Source organism: Antennarius striatus, chromosome 20 (assembly GCF_040054535.1).
Source record: "Antennarius striatus isolate MH-2024 chromosome 20, ASM4005453v1, whole genome shotgun sequence".
Lineage (NCBI taxonomy): Eukaryota > Metazoa > Chordata > Actinopteri > Lophiiformes > Antennariidae > Antennarius > Antennarius striatus.
Window position 1 is genome coordinate 8,940,413 of NC_090795.1, and position 19,806 is coordinate 8,960,218.

The window sequence follows — 19,806 nt, forward strand, 5'->3', positions numbered from 1 at the left end:
CTTTTCTCTAAGTCTCTCTTTTTTATTTGTTTTTTGGTATTGTAAATCCCAATCACATCATCGATAGAGGTGCAAAGCAATAACAGAATCGGAGACGTTCCAAAACATATGGACTTCCTCTCCAGGCAGAATGAAATAAAGCTGTTCCACCAAAAACTAACCATAACAACCAGGCCTGCTTTAAAAGGTTAGGGGGTGAGGCAGGAGTAGGGAGAAGAAATTGGCTGAGATGGAGCTTAAATTCCTATGGCTTGTTTTTTTTTTTTTATAGGAGCTCATGAAATAAACTACTGTTATAGTAAAGGGGAAATTGACTGTAAAAACCTGTCCTTCTTCTACCACATCGCTCAGACTGGAGAAAATCTAGAAGTGAAGGTTCATTGTAACGGCAGCTTGTAAATAAACATAAACAACACTAGGTGTAAACGAGCCTAACAGGGGTAAGGGGAAAAAAAGGTGGGTTAGTTCTCTCTACAATTGTGCCAGACTGTTAATGTCTGCACTTTTTCTATTAGACGGGACCCCCTGACTGCCTCATACAATTATGTTATTCGTCTGGGGCTGTGAGAGTGGGTGTCTGCATCGTGAGACCGTGTCTGGAGGTGATAAAACAGCAGAAAGCACATAAATAATGACTTAATGATCTCCACCCTTTGCTGTAATGATGACGATGGCGTTTTCCAAGCCGGGACACTGGTGGGGGTGGGCGAAGCAATCCACATGTGGCCTCCAGGTGCGCCCAACTCCATCTCTGTTACTTCTTAACCTCTCCACTCCAAAAGGCCACTTTCACTTTGTCCAACTTTTATTACCCCCAGCATCACATCCATCCATAAATATATTTGGTCCCGCTGAACATTCATCATGTAAAAAAAAAAAAATCTGTCTCTAACATGTGCAAGCTTTCTGCTCTCAAGAGAATGACATAGCTCCATCTACATTAATCAACCAGTGAAGTTCCATTTTTATGTATATTAACAGTGTGTGAAAGTGTGTATGCGTGTGTGCGGATATGAAAAAGAAGAAAAGAAGAGAAACAGGGAATTTAAAGTGACAGATTGTGTGTGACAAAACACACAATTGCATATGCAGCTAAATTATACTCCAACCACTGAAGAAGAAATATCAGCGTAATTTGTGTAATTGTGTCTGTAGGTACGTTCTGCTTTGCAACAATAGCTGTAAACCATGTAACCCCACACTGCAATTAACACCACTCACCTTTTTCCTGGTAATCATGCTCCAGGGCTAAATATGAAGGCAGATACTCCATGTTCAAAACATTTTAGCATTTTCAGATAAAAACATTTTAATCACATTTCCAGCTACTGAACAGTATATTTGATTCAGGAGTCTGGATGTCAGTAACACACAATAGAGAAATAGGATGACTAAGAAGTGTTGTTGGGTGGCATTCAATCATGAAATAAAGTGACCATGACCTGTCAATTACTAAAATTGCCTCAGTTACAAAGGCTGTATATAGAGGGGGATCAACAACTCACACATGGACACATGTGTTTATGTGGACGCCCCACTGTCGGCAATGACAGATCACAGTGAGCCAGTCTTGTGTGCAGAAAAACCTGCAAGAAATGTGTGTGTTTGGCCTGAAATGTTTCCAGGCAGGAGAGACCCCTGTTGTTTCATGCCTGTTAACACACAATACCAGCCATAAAACTGAACACAAAGGTTTTAAGTGTCCTTGAATAAGTTACAGCACCTCTCTTAGGTCCAGCTGACCCTGAACTCAGACCTCGTATGGGAGGGAGGGGCGTGGGCAAAAAGATCATTTCCCTCTGGGGATGAATAAAGTATTGTAGTAATGCTGTAGCTTTCAGTCCAGAAAGAAAAGGTGGATGGGAAATGTTTAAAAAAAAATCACTTCAAAAACAATTCAGGATGCTTTGTTGATCTCGTGCTAGAAATTTAAACACGGTACAGACATTAAAAAGAACAAGAAAAATCTAAACAGACTTGTATCAGCAGCCTTGTGGTAAAAAGCAAGAGTTTCCTCCTCAGATTTTGTCTGCTTTTCTGAAGTCAATAAAAAGATGTCAACCTTGCAGGAAAGAATCCCCCTTTGCCCTCAACTGCTGCAGAGAAGGGAGTACTTTTCTATCCGGAGAGCCTTTGGGGAACAGTGAGGAGCACAAAATAGATCAGGATGCTCCAGGGCCCTTGCTTCAGAAGTGCAAAGGTCTATTTTTAATGACAACAAGAGCTCGGCAACAAAGTGTTGTGATAGGGAAAGTCCAGAGGAGATTTATCCTCTGCATAGGAGTTCCTCCCTGTCTTAAGTCCTGCAGCAGCTTGAGCGAAAAACAACTGTGAAGGTTTCCTGCAATAAAAATCAATTTTTCCTTCATTTTTGTATTGATTTAACTGAGCTGATCCTCATTATTAAAATTAGCCCGCTGCTGCTAACTAGTGAGAGTAAGTTTTCATGCTCCCTGCTCACAAAACTCCATAGAATTTGAGTGGAGATCCAAATCCAAACCTGCAGCAAATGGTTTTGATTATTTTCACCGGTACCACATATTGCGTTTTTAGTGGTTGATGCGCCCAAACAAACCTCATGCATTGTGATAATACGTGATATTACTCAAGAACATTAAATCCTTCAAGTGTAATTTAAAGCCATATAAAAACAAAACATATGAAATCAAATATTTATGTTCTATTGTTCAATGTCAATTGGTTTTCAGCACTAAAGCCAACATTCTGTCTCCCTTTATTTGAGTTAAAGTTTACTCAAATGAGAGCATGTATATTTTATTTGGTGTACATGTCGTTCTTCCAGCTGGACAGCTTACTGTCTGAATCCCCCCCCTGTGTCACCTTCATCTCACATTTGTAACATTCTCTAGCTACGACAGCGAGTGTTAAACATTAACTGCTCTCTGCCCTTTCAGATAGTGTATATCTTCTTGGAGAGAGCAGCGGGGTTGATGGGGTGAGGGTTGGGGTCGAGCCTGGTCAAACAGAGTGTCTGAGAAACTGAAACTGGAGCCTTTCCTTTCAGTTACCCTCTGGACCCTCAGGAGACCTGACACATGCACCTGAGAGAGGAGCTCCATGTAGAAGAAACAACTATTAATATCCTTCATATTCACACACAGGCACATTTTTGTTGTCTGACTTATTCTGCATATTTGCTGGTATCCTCTTTCTACGTGACTGTCAACTCTCAGTCTATTTTATATGTCCTTGAATGTGTGTTTTCAGTTACTTTATTTTTTATTGGGTCTTCTGTCTTCACCAGACAGTGGAAGGAAATCCCAGAGAATCTTTTAACAATCCTTTTTAGTCCCAACACGACAAAAGAAGCAACGGCACAGAGTCAGTACATCTCGCTGAACGTAACCCACTTCTCAGGGGAGTTCAGTAATGCAATAGAGCCAGAGCAAAGGAAAAGAAACTTTCTCTTGTTTCATGAACAGTATAATCAGACTACTGTAGGAGTCAACCAGCACTGTATGGTATAAAAAGACACTCCCGGCAATGACTCTAGAATTACTTCAATGTCTTTTACAGCAACTGATACCCTAATCACTGAAACCCAGCACCTGGCTAGACTTCTAATAGACATAATGTTCCAAAACAAATTATCCATTAGATGCCAAACTCTCAATCGTGTACAACAGCTTTCACCTTCTAATGACCAGTTCCTCTTGCGCTAAGAGAGATCAGCCTGCAATCGACAAAATAAGGTGTTCACGGCTGGCCAGTGGCCAGGCAGCCTGGTTTCTAACTGAGGGTTCTTTGTTCTCGACAGTTCGCTCAAGAAAGAATAAAATGCTCACAACGAATAATAAGTTTGTTATTCTGTGTTAGTGGTTTGGAGCTGACCACACATCCTTCGTGTGGTTTCACCCCCAGAACTGAGGCAGCATTGTGTCTAAAGCAAGGTAGACTACACACTCACATTTATGTCCGACACACACCGGTAAAGGACATGACTCATGAGGGTCTCCTGTCTGGAGTGCATGTGGCATTTGCAGGCAAGGTTTTGGGGAAACAATATAGTGTGTGTGTGTGTGTGTGTGTGTGTGTGTGTGTATGTGAAGGGGCACTCGTCCATCAAGACGTAGCGACTGGGCTCCCTGACTCACGTCTCAATCTATGCTTCACTTTGAAGTCAAGGACATTTGTCTGGTTACTTTCATACAATGAAGTCAAAGATTATAGTAACACATCTGCATATAACCCTCCTTAAAATGACACATGTTTGCTTCACAGAGGCTCACTGTAGCTCCAGCAGTCTCAATACCTTCTGAAATATAATGCACAATGATGATTTCCAGTAAAAATGATTTATTCAGAATCTTTGAAATTATTGACAAACTAAATTTGAAAAGTCAAAGAGCTTCCCTTGTAGAAAAGTGTCTCCCATGGCTGATGTATGACTACAGTATTTCTTAAATCATTGTGATTTTAACAGAGATGCAGCAGTGCATAAGCTGCATATTTGGGAATAGGTTTATAAGATTTTAATTCAGCAGTTTAGTATTTCAGCGCATCTACAGTGAGCAAAAAAAAAAGAAAAGAGAAACGGTTAAAAAAGTTGCCTTCATGCTTGTGTGGAAAGCTCACCTTGTCTTAATTTTCCATTCATTTAGCTTTTCCCTTTTCTGACAGTCTTTTCACCTCTCTGGCTGCCTACTTTTCTCCTCCATGTCTTGTCTCATCCTGCCTGTGTCTCTGTCCATCCGTCTCAGAGGACTTCTAACTCTGTCGGATGAATTCTGCAGACAGATGCATCCAGGGCACCGCTAAACCTCCTCCTCTGGAGAGAAGCTCTCACTTGTATTGTATACGAAACAACTTCCGCTCAAAACGCTCTTCCTGCCCGTCTTTCGTCTCAATCCATGTATCAACCCTTCTATCTCTATGTAATTCCTTTTCCTTTTTTCTTTTGCCCTTTGCTTTCTTAAAAGTAGGCACCTCCCCTCTTTTTCTGGGAAACTTGAGTTCTTATCTTTTCACCTCTATCGGTGCCGTTCAATCTCCCTTTTCTCTCTTTGTACCTTTCCTCTAATCTACCTTTGCATCTCTCTTCTGTTCCCATTTTTCCTGCATAGCTGAACTACAAGTAGTGTGACGCTTTATCTTTCAGATGCTATCTCAAATTTTTTTATATGGTTGGATAAAAATAACATACCACAATCTACAATTTTTCATCCTCTTGCTGCAGAAAGTATTCCTTTGAAAATTTAAATATTTTTTTCCTTCGAGGATGTGGCTCTGATTAGCCCGTCTTAATGTTTTCAAAGTACAGATAAATGTTTTCATTTGCTGAAGATTAAAGGATTTTCTGTATTTATGTCCTCTCGCTGATCAAATTAGAGCCTCTCTGGCAGTTTGCAATGATGCGATAGATACAACTCAGATACTTCTAAAAACGTGATATCAAAACAGCGTCGTAGCATGTGATGACACGCTCTGTAGAGATAACACGAAAAAGAACGTCCCATGAGGAGAAGAAAACTGAGCCCCATGAAAGACCTCAGCTTTGGCAAACCTCCTGCTGATGTAAAAACATATGGCAAAAGAAAGAAATGACTTGTCACAAACAACTGTATGAACCAAGCATCCATGCTGCCGCTTTAGTGGTGTTACAGGCTGCACCTTTAGCTGTGACTACACAAAGCGACCTGCCAGTGTCTCAGGAGGCAGTCCAGTTCTTCTCTCACCTCAGACGTGTGAGTCGCAGCCTGAGACAAGAAGAATCTCCTATAAAACAGAAATATACGAGCTGCGAGCAGCTATCAAACGATCCTTTCACTCGTACTTCAAAGTCATTCATCTCCCCAAGAAATACAGCTGGGCGATGGACCAAAGAGGGCAAAACGAGTGTGTTTCTCTCACTGTGTGTTTGGTGACAACTTATGACTCATTTCACCCTTCAAATGGCCCTGTGGTGCTCCATCAGTCAATAAACAAAGACCAGCAGAGACTCTTTGCTCTTCCATTCACGATCTGCCATTTTCGTTGCACCCCCACCCCCCACCCCGACTCATTACGCCTCACCCTTCTCCCGTCGTCTTCACGTCTGAGTGGGCGCTCTACCACTTCAGCTAAAAAACTTAAATGACTTTACAATAATCGTTTCCTCTGTTGTCACAGACGTTTGGATCTATCTCTGTTTAACCTTTTAAACATCCACTTGGTTTGATCCTCAGTGAAAAAGAGGCTTTGGGGATTACTTAATCATGACCCAAATAGAATCTCCCTCTTCTTCTTCTTGCGCTGGGCCGATGGTCAAAAGACATTCCTCTGGTATTTGATTCGGTTTTGAGGTTGTAGCGGAGAGAGGGACAGGGCTAATGTAGTGTAACAGTCCTGGCAAGTTAAGGCTGCTTCAGCACCACTAATTCTTTTTGACGTGCGGACATGAAACTGGATGTTTTAGTCAAACCACAGACATTCACTCTTGGATTTCAGTTGCAGCAATAAAAGTGCATCCAGGATCACATATAGCTTGCCTGCGCTTCCAAGCAAACTGAAATAATTTCCTGTACTTGCTACTATCTTCCGTTCCCACAGTTTAGAGGGCATGTTCCACAAGGTCTGATCAGTCGGTTTGTGTTTGCTCCTAATTGAGATTCATTTCACCTGCAGCTCATTGTGCAAATTTCCATTCTATATGTCTGTCTTTTCACTCCAGCTACGCAGCATTACAGTCTAATATTCTTGTCAGGAAACAGTCACGGTTAGTGCTTTGAAAATAAGTCAGTCAGTCAGTGTAGTTACGCAACAAAACTTTCAGAGCTGACCTTGACAGAAAGAGATGTAGCTGATTTCTGTTTGCAAGGCAGCGACCTAGACGTCACGTCGGCCTTTGGGTGGATAAACAACAGATGCTACGGGGTGGCATTGTGTATCCCACTTGATAGCTTCCTCGTGATCTCTTTGGCCTTTAGAGGGCAAATGTTGTTTGGATGATAGACTTTTTGCAGTCGTTTTCATTTCCTTTGTGGCATACGTGGCGTGCAATTCCTCTGCAGGAAATATTGGAGTAGCCATAGCAACATTGCAACACTACATAACCAAGAATGACAGAAAAGAGTAATTGTTTGCTTACACCATGGCAACTTTCTTTGTGATGTAGAGCTGGGTTGGAAATACATTTGATTGTGCTCCTGCTGATACACATGAGAGCTAAAAATGGACATAAATATTTTGAATTTCTTTGCATTTTCTCTCACATTTGGGAAAACTCTTTGAAGCCACTACTGCCGTGTTTGAATCAGAAGTGGAAGGATGAACAGCAGAGGAATGAGATTAGCGTACGGTGATTCTGATGCATAAAATGCCCATGGTGATGAAAGGACAATGCACAGTCCACCATTTCAATAGCTGTTTGAGTTCCCAGTTGATTCGCAATAACGAAATAAATTATCCACGGCCAAGAGTTTGTAAAACTGAGGGCTTCCATGCAGTTTACAGCCAATAAATGCTGATCTTTTGTGAGCCCGTGTGTACGGGGACGGAAAATCTCAAAGCACCATCTTGCTGTTGTCAGATAAATAAGTAACCAAAGGGCCCTAAAGAGCGCAGAGGGGCCAGAGGGTAATGGCTGTTTAGTTTACACGCGCATGATAATACCTTTCACTTTCACTCCCAGCAGGGTTTGACCCCCGAGGGGATGTCGAATCACAAAGGTCGGCGACAATGGGCTTGTCATTCATTGGGTTTCCGTGGTGACCACACAGTCCACTGAGGCCGCTGGGGTCATTTTCATTATGGCGTTCTCCTGGCTGGGACTAATTGCCATGTTTGAGCTGGTTTTCTGTGTCAGTGCTGAGGCGAATTCCCAACGCAGCGCAAATATCAATCATGTTAATCATAGGGTGCTCTTCACTACGCGCTGGAATGTCTGGCTGATTTCAATACTCTGTGCATCTGCATCTCATAAGTTATGACTGTAATGAGCAGCGGTATGAGTGTGTCATTTAGGGATGCGAAACCCCCTATGGAGTAATCGGTTATTCAACAAAGCTTTTGGTTTGTAAGGTTTCAGAAAATCTACATCGGAATTACATAACGATTTTTTGTTGTTTTATGTAAGTAAACGCATTAAATTTACTGTCTGACTTATTAAATCATTGGCATTCTACTCTAATAAATGGCTTAGAAAATGTGCCATTTATCAATTTTTTTCAGAAATTATTCTAACTTGTTAGGTCAATAAATGTCATAACGTGATGATAAATGTTCATTTCCACTCTATAAGTCCAAGGTGAATTATTTCAGTGCTCGCTTTCAATGCCTTGCTTTCAATCCATTGAAGAGTATTGCAGCTTGACTAGATTGGAAAGCAGAGCAGCTTCAACCATGTTTGGATTTGGTGGTCAGTATAATTGTTGCTCAATAATAACTGGTATGAATCCATTCACTGACGCATCGCACCAACACTAGATTTTTCTCCATGTGGTTTCTCTTGCCCATCAGCTACAGTAGAAACTGACAGCTTCAGCCAAAAGGCATTAGGTCACATGATTCCATGATTTAGCATTTTTGCATCACTCCCATCTTACTCTCTTTCATTTGACATTTATCTTACATCTCATTTTTTGTCTCTGTTCCTGGGGGTATTTCTGCATTCAGTGTCAAAACAAGAGGCCTGGATACTGAGAATCCAAAGTGATTCTACCATCTGGATGTTTCTCCTTTTTCCTATTTGTAAGCAGTGTGTGACCGGACAGATGATCCACAGCATTCTCATGGGTATGAGGACGTACGATCAGAGGACGCTGACAGTGTTTATCAGAACTGCAGCCTTCAAATCCCAAAAGTTAGCCTGAACAAAACAACAACAAAGCTCTAGGAATACCAACAGAGTGGAAAAGAGTGTGTGCTGTATGTTTATAGTCTGGATACAGTATCTGAGTCAAAATTTGCACGCTTCCTAAAAAGGTGTTGGCTGCAGGCTTGAAACAACAGAAGTGAGGAAATGGCTTAGTTAATGATTGTGTCAAAACAAACACACCATAGTCGGGATGATCAAATTTGGAGATTAGCATCAACTAATCTCAATTTGCTGCAAGGCCAGCAAGCACCAAGGATGGAGCTGTGAGTTCATTGAAACGCATTGAAATCACGCCGCACCTGAACCAAACATCTGAGGTCCATCACAACACCAAATGAATCTTTTCCACTTTGGATATTTGATTCAAATAATCTTAAACCTGCGTCATTGACAAATTGGGTCCCTCTTCAGGCAGACTGCTGAAGAGCTCAGTTTAATTTGTGATTTGAGTTTGAAAAGTTCAAATGAAACTCTTTCCATACTTGTTAAATTAGCTTTTTTTTTTGACAGTTTTATAAAACCTTGGTAAGAAATCCACAAAAGCTCAGCACTGACTCATAACAAAAAATACGCAGAATGAGAGAACCCTGGCATATCTAGTCACTTGTATGCAAACTACAGCTTATTCTCATAAAAGGTCACACGTTCTATTCATCTCTTGTATGCATTCCTAGTGTAGTTTTTTATTTAATCTACTATACATAGCAGCAAATGCACATTTAACACATCTATTAAACAACACTGTTCGGACATCTTCACATAAATAAGTGACATTTTTGCGCCTCAAGACATTTTCAGAACTGCTGCCTGTTTGATTCTTACAGATTTTTCATGCATCTCCTAAAAATACACTTGCTGCAGGAAACGCTGAAGACACAAGTCGCTGAAACTACCGGCCGTAATAATAACACTTAATCAATTGTCAACAGAGACCGGAGGAGGGAGTAGGTCGTACAGACGATAAAGGTTCGCTGGAAGCGCTCCCCGCCGCTGCACTCTGCCAGCACCACCAAGCGGCTGGACGTCACGGAGCAAAACGCAAAAAAAAAACTTCTGAAACTGGCTATTTACGTTGCAAGATTTCGGATTTGTCATTATGTCTGTTATTGTGGAAATACGCCGGTATATTCCCGCTATATGACACATTTCTACCTAGTTTATATTTATGGTGTGGTTGAACTTCAAGTCACGGGTTTGTTTTTCAATAGAAAACAAAAATACCTCGCGTAAAGAATAAGAACAGTTATTGGCAAACATATGTGTAGTTTCTGACTGAATTAAGGCACAATCCATACATATAAAATATGGTTCGTCTTACCAAGTGTGGTCCCCAACTCTCGTTCATCTATAAGGGATGGAGCTGCGTGTCTTGTCCGCGGGAGAAGACTGATGTGGAGAAAAAAATATGACCTGAAAATAAATAAATCCTCAGTTCTACCTGTAAAATATGGAGCACGGTAAAACTCCTCTCTCTGCGGAGATTCCTATGTACTCTCTCTCCTTCCTCCGGAGTCCAGCGTGCTATTTCTGCCCCACGGAGAGGCGCTCTGTGCCGGTGGTTGCTCAGCGCACGGTGTGTAATCGGACACCGCTCCGTCGCGCTGCGCCACAGACAATGCGCCTCCGCTGTTGGGGAGGGTGCCTAAAAGCAACGGGGCCACAAAATAACTGCCCTCAAACCAAAACAGCCAAGAGCTGGCACACAAAAAGAAAGCGTGTCCAATGTTCCTTTGACTAGCTGCGCATTTCACGAGTAGGGGTTCTGATGTCTGAGGAGTGCGCCCCCACTTTGCGCGTCCACTCGGGCAGAGAGGAAAGACGTGGCAGAAGCGCACAGCTGTGCTGCAGGTGGAGGAGAGGAGCAGAGCCCATTGAACGCTTGATCTACAAAGTGAATGAGTGAGACATGGGTGGTTTCAGCTGCTTTCACTACCTTCACCTCATTTCAATATGGTGCTGGAGCTGAAGACTTCTCCTGGGATCTGTCTCTGCCAGAGAGGTCAGAGGTGAACATCAGCCTCAGAAACGCAGCCACCCCTTCAGGATTGCTTATCTGCAAGCCTGATGCTACTGAACCCTAACTAAGTATAATATATTTAAAATACAACAGTTGAAGTTATAAATACAGTAGTATTTTATTGACAGTGTGAATGCTTCCTTTCTGTCAGATATACTGTATTTGAAAAAAGTTTTTTTTTTTTTCACTTTGTTTTTGCGATTTTAAGGATCAGATGTTTTCTGTAGCAGAGCTGGAAAGGATTCAGTCTCAAGGACACATCAGCAGAGGAGTTATACTGAAAGTGGGCCTTCAGTCTTGTCAGACAGGAACCACTGGGACACAAGTGTCCTCTTTAAACGAAACAAAAGTAGGAGATAAAGGTTCATTCTTACACCCAACTCCATTTTAAATAGAACCTAAATGATCTTTTCGGAAGGTGTGGCATTTATATGCGCGCATGTGTGTGTTTGTGAGTAGAGTGGCTTTGCTTTGCTCCTTGGTGTGTTTTTAATAGTGACATCCGCAGTTCAATTACCTGTGAACACAACCTCTATCAAGCTCCAACAGCCCAAAGAGAGACAAACATAGCTCTGGGGCAACGGTGAGCTAGCGTCTGTCTTTTTGACAGACATGTAGCAGAGTCAACAACGGGCTGTTGATATACACAAAAATAATAGACTGTTAAGCAGTCTCAGCAAATGCCTCAGCTTCTGTACACATGAATGCAGATTCAGATCAGGTAATTTTCTTAATGTGTCTAAACCACAATGAGAATGAAGAAACGCTACATTTCAAATGCAACAGTAAGAGGTTTTTTTTTCCTTTTTCTTGATGTGCATCAAGACAGGAAGTGAGCACATCTGCCTCTTCGAAATATCATAAGCGATTGCATGGTGATGAGAGACACTAATGGCAGCGATAAACATAATGAAGCAACTTAGAAAGCAACAGTAAACTGAGTTACATACAGCATACTGTCTTTGAGCTCAAGTAAAATGTTAGTGGAAAAAAAACAAACAGTTTCGAGTAGTTTTGTCCACTCATAGTTCAGCGACCTGCAGAATCTTTTTAGTGCTTCAGTAATTTCTACTTTGCCTTTCTATTCTGCATGATTTACAGCCTCAGATAATAGACGTTTTACATATTCACGAAGCGAAGCGTAACATGGAGCTCCAGCCAAACTTCAGAGAGTTGCTTCGGCTGCTGAAGCTGCAGAGGGTGGATTCCATCAGTCATAACAACGCAGCATCTCTGAACGAGTCGTCAGACTCAATGATGGATGATTTTGAGCACATTCTCGATGGGAGGTCTGAGGCAAGATGAATGAAACTTACAAAGGCAATCAAGCATTGTTTGTTTGTGGGTGTGCATGTGTGTGTGTGTGTGTGTGTGTGTGTGTGTGTGTGTGTGTGTGTGTGTGTGTGTGTGTGTGTGTGTGTGTGTGTCCTTGGTAGTTGGGGTTGACTTTTGTTGCTTGGTAACAAGTAAATGAACCAAAGTGACCTGATAACTCCAAAAAATAATCATTCTGAGAAGGAGTGTCCTGTATTTCACCTGCTTGTATTAGATTAGTATGTGTGTGTGTGTGTGTGTGTGTGTGTGTGTGTGTGTGTGTGTGTGTGTGTGTGTGTGTGTGTGTGTGTGTGTGTGTGTGTGTGTGTGCAGATGTGCGTTTCATCTCTTTACTTTTAGAAGAAATGGGGTTTATATATTAATTTATATATTTATTTTTTACTCTACTAGGCAGTGACCAAAGTAACTTTTATCTGCACAGCAAAAGGACGCTCTAGAGGGGACTGAATATGAATTTGGCAATAGGGTGCATCTATCCTTTGTTTTGGTTCCTTTCTCTTATTGTATGCGTGCTGTGTATGTGTCTACATACTGTAAAGTGATGGAAGGAGCTGAGATACTAACAGCAGGCCAACCCCATGCTTTCATGCCAAACTTCAGTTGACCGTAGCCAAGCCCCCAAATCCCTCTTTCAAGTAGGCCATCTGTCATGCAGTTTCTCTGCTGATTCAAGCCCAGGTCAGCTCCCACCTTGCAAACACAGACAGCTCACCGGGGTATGAAAAACACACACTGGCTCTTTGACACTTCAATGCAATATTTTTCACACGTGAAGGTTTAGATACAGGTTCACATTGATGCTTAAACACAAACATACTCATGCAAGAATGTTTGTCCAGTTGACTGACTCGAGGAGGTGACAGCGCAGGTGGGCGAGAGAGCCGAGGGGTCATTTCTGAGGGGAGTAGCAGCTGTGGGATAAAGAAGGGGAAAGTAGACGGAAATACAAGGAGGAAGAAGATAAAGTTCAGGGAGAGAGAGAGAAAAGCTGTCCGGCTGTGAAAGATCGCATCCATTGCTCAATCTCAGCTCCATACCTGCAGACTCAATGAGCCATCGTTTGTTGCAGCAGCGGCAAAGCCATGCGATTCCTCTGGCTTACTGAGCCTTACTACGTCTCTGCTGTAGGAGCATCAAGGGCCTGGTAGTCCCAGGTCTTCACCAAGTCTTTGTTAACTGCCACTCTCTGCAGGAGGAAGGATTGAGCAACAAGACACTGTCACGGCATCAGAGAAAGTACTGGGACAGCAATTCAAGATCTGATTCAGATTCAGTCTCTAGGTGCTAATTTATCATCTAAGAGTCTGACAGTTCTTACTTTGATGCTCTTGATGCCTTTCTTCATTAGATAACAGGCAATTATCTTGACTCCTGAAAGGGTTGCATTTCATTCTCCTTCAGTTCTCCATTCCATCATCGCAGTCATCAGATCAGCATTTTTTCTTTATAATCCAAATAAGTTAGAAACTAACCATCACACAACCTCTTTTAATTTTTGTTTAATGTCAATAAACAAATATTAGCATGCATAATAAGTATAATTGATGTATATCCTTGTATCTTATTTTAGTTGACATTGCCAGCATACAGCCAGTATGGCTGGCTTCTGTTTTAGCATGTAGCACAGGGATTGACTCTGCCATGAAATTGAATGCTAAACTGCCTGAAGTTTGGACTCCTTGTTATAACATCATCAGGGAAGTTTATTCCACCTTCAACGTATTCTTCTGTATCTGTCCACTCTACCTCAGACAATGTACTGTAGAGACATGATAGAGTGGTTTCAGGACCCAGTCTGTCCAAAGGTAGTGAATGAATGGACGGCAGGAGATAATGAAATGCAGCACCAGAGTCCAAGGGGGTCATCTTTCTCACTTTCAGCCCAGATTCTGGCTGGCTGTATTTGTCTTTGTCCTCCCCTCTATCGCTCATGATGGATTGTGAAAAGAATATGGCTGATGGTGAGTTTTTTCTGCTCTTCTGCTTTTTTTTTTTATTTTATTTTTTTTCTTTTCTGATCAGCATTAGCAAAGTGGCAAAGTTAAGGGCTGGGGAGGCGAACACTGAAATTCAGTCATGCCAACTGAAGACTCGGAGGTTTGAGGTCATGGGCCTCACGTGAAGTTTGTAGATCAGATTAATTTATGTCAAAATAGAGGGGGTGAGGCTGTAGAGGACAATTATGTATAATACTGGCGGCTATGGCATTTGCCATTCACAGTGAAGAGTGCAGTCTGATTTTACTCTGTGTTTAAAAGATATTTCAATTTCAGTCAGTAATTTTGAGAAGCCCAAAGCAATTTCAGTGAAGATAAAGCATGCAAAAGTAACCCATGGGTATACGTTTGGACAAATAAAGCCACTTATGTTAAGTAGTCAAGGCATGTAATCCTGAGAAAGCAAAGTGGGGAAAACTAACACCATGTCTGTGAGGCACACCAGAGCTTAGCTTTGGGAATATCACTCAATTAAAATGTTAAAATGTCCAGGCAAAACAAATGAACCGCCAGATGACACCTAATAGAGCAAAGCCTGCACGTTAGTTCAGGCGGTCAACTCGAGCCACACTGCTTTAGACGTACGTGACATGCCTCATTCTCTTCAATCATCACTGAACACACCCATCCAATTGGTGGTCTATGTAAGCTGCAAACATTTCCCATCTCTCCCTCTGCCTGTCAAAGCCACCGCCGATATACATCAGTGGTCTGCCTGTCCCATCATCCACCTACAGGCTCCTGCTGGAGGGGTCCAGATGTTCCCTCATCAGTCCCCAGTGTCCCTGTGCACACATCTAAAGAGGAGTAAGGAAGTCAGATTCCAGCTATCATCTGATGCTGAAACAAATTTTTTCTGGCTGAGAAATCTATTGTGTGTAGTTTTGATTTTAAAATATATTAAAGAGGATCTTGCAGTACTGTGGCAATGCCATAGGCTAAAAATATAACCTTATCTCTGGAAAATCAGACTGCAGTCACAGCAAATTTCCCACTTCCATTTTATACTCAGTGGAGGATTACATTCCAGATTAAGTAATCAAATAAATAGTATGTTAGTCCTCGTGCACAGAGACTGCAGGAATGTTTCACCAGAATTGAATAACTTTTAAATCACATCTTCTTTCGACATGTCTGTTACATATACAAATACAAGCAGACGTGTGTGATATGTTTAGTGCCTTTGTCTTTGTCTTTCTCACTCTAAAATAGAAAAACAAAAGGGAGCAACGTTCCCAGACCGACCAAACTAGAGGGAGTCCATTTTCACATGGACTCCCTCTAGTTTCACATGTGCAAAGGTGTGCACAAGCAAATCAAGATTGGTCTTCTCACTGCGCAGCGTTTATATCTTTAGGGCATTGGAAAACATGATTGATGTGTGCTTCATGGGTCTGCAAACAAAAAACAGAAAAAAATCTGAGGGGTTTTTAACCATTTGGACTGGCACACTGAAAAAATATCAGCATCTTTGGAGGAAAATTTTAATTATGTTTGGATATGTATACTTTGGTAAATGTGACATATTGATGTTGATGAATATTATTTCCTTTGGTAAAACAGGGAATTTTGTTAAAGGTATGAAAATAACCTTAGACCCTGATAACAGCAACGAAAACCTCCATTAACTGAAAATAAGAATATATTTTCACAGGGATGTTATCATTTTTCATTATTCTCAGTAATGAGCCTGCATTTCAGTAAAGGAACTCATTAAAAATAATGCCCTGCTGGATATACAGACATCTATCATATCCGCACATCTCTTGTAACGGCCAAATACAAAGAAACACGCACTATCCATTCAGTTCATTGAGAAATAAGCTTTGTTGACAAGCAAGGGGGTGCAGGGGTAATTGTTTCTGCCTTACTTTAGACAAGTTAATTAATTTCACTTACTGGCAGAACTCCAGTCGGAGGTTGGAAGTCAATGCTGGACCAGGCTGTGTGGAGGAGATAGAGTGTACAACTGTATTTACTTTTCCAGTCAAAGTAGAATGAAATATCGGGCTAGAGACTTACCAGTACTTGTGAATATTTACAGTATATAGACATATTTTTCTCTTACATTATCTTAAGATCTCCCCTATCTTTGGGATCAAAATACTCTGACTGTCTTCACACAGGAGAATGAGAACGACTGAAATTATGAGATGGAAGAGCCTACTTGTTTTCAGGAAATTAAGGCCACTCTGCAAAAAGGAAGCAGCTCTTTGCCTTGACTTTGAATGCGCTCCCACACCATCACCGCCGACACCTCCCAGAGCCACTTTCACCTTTTCCCTTTTTTTTCTCTCTCTTGGGACAAGATGAAAGAAAATGTCTGAAGACTTCAGTCAAGCTATACAGAAGCAGCTCATGTGAAGTAAATTGCCTCTAAAAGCAAGAATTTTAAAGAATACCGACAGTCCATAACGGCTTAATGGGACTGGCCAGACTCCCTCCTTTTGCACGAAATGGAAAAAGCATCAACATTTTGCGGAACAAGACTACAAACATACTCTGGGGTATTGAGCAGGGAATAAGCACTGCTTAATAATCAAGTCACATAATTAATCAATGAGAGTAGTTAGCTGTAGACTCAGAGGTGGTGACATTGCTGTCTGAAGCAAATATGTGTGGCCTCCTGTCTGTACTGCCCCATAGACCATTTTATTGTAAATTTTAAAAGATAAAGTAGCGAACTGTGTGTAATTAAGAATTAGTAGAAAGTTTTGTTCAACTCTGCAGGAAGAAACTCTCAACCTTTGGACTGCCTTTAGCCCTTCATAAACAAACATCAACATTTGGTAGAAGACGTTGTTAAAATAAATTTAATCTGAGCTTAAGTCCTAGTAAGTTGTGGAGATGTCCAATCAGTAACATGCATGCACCCATTCCTGGTAGCTTAAGTGGGAAAATGTGCACAGTATTTGGACTATTTACCCCATCAGTGGGATAAAAAAATAAAATACCTGCTGCCATCATAACTATTCAGAGCTGTAAAGTCCCATTTGTGTGAATTATTAATTGCTGCATTTTTTTGTATGCCTTTAGATGCATCAATCATGATGCCAGTGACGTTGTGAGCTAAGATCTAATGTTATGTTTACATTTTGTTGACATTTTGTTATTAGTGCATTTTGTCATTTAACCATGAACCTGTTATTGAGTAAATTTAAATCAAAGAACCTGATGAAAGCATCACCATTTCATCCTGATGATCTTCATCTTGATGGTTATTTCTCAATCTTCCGATCACCAGGATTCCTTAGGTAACAAATACCAGCATAGTGAATATTGTACATATCATTTTTTCTAGCCTCTGAGATAATTCTCAGAATAAGTGGAAATATTCTAATAGTTGTTGAAATGCTTAAGTGTGGACTGAAGTACTTGACTTCCCGGTGAAAGACTTCAGTGTTCTAGTTAGATTGTCCTCAAGTGGATCTAATGAGTAAATAAAACATCAATAAATATATTTACAGTCTGATAAAATATAATTATAATTATCTATTAGAGACATTTCAGTACACTTTTTAAAAGAATTACACCCCCTTGATTGATCAGTAACCTCTCCTCCACAAGTGAGACATTTGTTAACTGTTGCCAGGAGATAGAGGTCATTCTGGTGAGATCGTGGTCTTCATGCTGAGCGAATATTACAAGCTGTTTGCAACAGATTTAATAAATTAAAAATTTATTGCTTCCCAATCCATTATTCATTTAGCCATTCATCAGATGTCTGGGAGAGTCAACAGCAGAAATGGATGGCTCCGGAGACTTACATTCTCAAGCTGATCGTGTTCAGAAATTTTCATTTGCTTTCATAAGACCAGAATTCATTCTGTATCTCTCCGTGGTGATAACTTTATAGAAATTATCTCAGTGAGTCTGAGTTTTAAGCAGCAAAATGAAAATTATTTCTTGATTGTGGACTTGAAAGCTTTCCCTCATGAAAAACACTGATTTCCCAAGTGTGACCTCTTGGCTGGAATAGGCAAATGAATAACGCCTGACTTCGTCAATCCAAGTGCACACTCCCTATTTCAGCAACACGTGTATTCCCATAATAGCTACATGGAGCCTAATCAACCCGTGATTGATTGGTTAATTGCTCAGCATCCCTCAACTGTACCCCAGTGACCAACTGCTGCCATTTGTGGGATTTGTGTCAACATTTTTCCATGCTATCTCATTCATTCATTCATTCTGCTGCTCCTCTGCTGAGCATGAAGCATGATATTGGATTTACAGTGTAATGGAATAAAGGACATTGTTTCTCATCTTTGTGAGAGGACAGAGCTGATAAAGCCACGACACACCCGAATGGAAAAGTTGATCAAAAGCTGCTCGACACAGGAAGCAGGAAATGTGTTTTTCTTCTTCGCTTGTCACATATAAATATTGGGGTTTCTCAGCTCTGGTGATCGATTTGTGGTGCCGTCTTTTGATAGAAAAGCTGGACTGAATGAAAGAAGTCGCTATCAAGAGATTTAAGGCTGTGATGCATCATTTTATCCAAGAAACTTGCTATGCAGTTTGTTCAGAAATAGTCAGAAAAGCCTATTCCTTGGATGTTGTGTCAGTTGTGGTGAACATTACTACTTTCCAAGCGATCACACTCTCCAAATGTGAAACTTAATCCAGACGAATGAAATGAGCTCCTCTTCTTTTAGATCTAAAGGAATCCCATTTTTCTTTTTGACTGCAGCCCTTTATTTCCATTCACTGACTCTGAATAGAGTCTAATTATTGGCTAATTAATTCTTATCTGCTCTTCATTACAATAACACTGTCCCAGAAGCAGACTCTGCATAAACTAAAACACTGCTGCCATCGCAGCTTTACTTTCATATAACATACACAGAGGAGGTACAAGCAGAAAGCAGGACAGGCATTTATTTGGTGGATCATCAGAGTACATTAATTCTCCAGACTCATGTTGATGTCGGTCAGAAACTGGTGCTGGCAGTCGGCCACTCAGTTTATGCTCTTGAACTCTTGCACTTGTCTGTTGCTCTTTATCAGTGTGATGCCCCACAGGTTGGAATCTATTTTCCTACTAGGTGTAGCGCAGATGCAAAGGTCTGAAAAAAAAAGCAAAAATAATGGAGATTATCATTTTAATCCATTTTAATGCATTAGACTTTCATCTATACTAACGTCAAGTAGAATCCTTCGTTTGGTTCCTCATGTGACAAAAACAAAGACCAGCTGCTGTGAAACAGTGATAGTGATGGTCTAATGAGAAAATGGAAAGAGCATATATCTCAAATTGAAGACTTGATTCACTCCAGTGATGGATGATAAACAGAGCTTCCAGCAGGTTTGTTCTCAATATTAACATGTTTCTGAATTGTGGGAACAGATTCACAGAGGACTTGAAGGTGAAATACACAACATCACTGCCTCTGTGAGATATACAGTATGTTACAGCAAAGCACCAGGACCTCAGACAAAAAGAAGACATTCAGATAATTCATGCAATTAAGTTAGAATAAAAAGGAAAGCCTCTCCTGAACACAGACTGCTCCCATGCCCGGATCAAAATTAGAATTCATATTATTTTGCTGTGTAATAACTTTCTCTTCTCAGATGTTTTCAACAACATATATTAATAGAGCTATGATATTCAAAAGTTTCACACCAGGTTGCATTGT

At 40.9% G+C, this 19,806-nt stretch overlaps 1 protein-coding gene across 2 annotated transcripts in view; it reads right to left on the bottom strand.

Moving 5' to 3' along the window:
* sema5a (sema domain, seven thrombospondin repeats (type 1 and type 1-like), transmembrane domain (TM) and short cytoplasmic domain, (semaphorin) 5A) overlaps positions 1-10,540 on the bottom strand; it is a 112,673-nt gene extending 102,133 nt beyond the window's left edge. Inside the window, exon 1 of one of the 2 annotated variants that reach the window (XM_068304485.1) lies at positions 10,134-10,540. The gene's annotated coding sequence lies outside the window, so the exon portion shown is untranslated. Of the gene's footprint in view, positions 1-4,596; positions 4,698-10,133 lie in introns of those variants that run through there. The other variant, XM_068304486.1, reaches the window with a different exon arrangement.
* Positions 10,541-19,806: the final 9,266 nt, after the last annotated feature.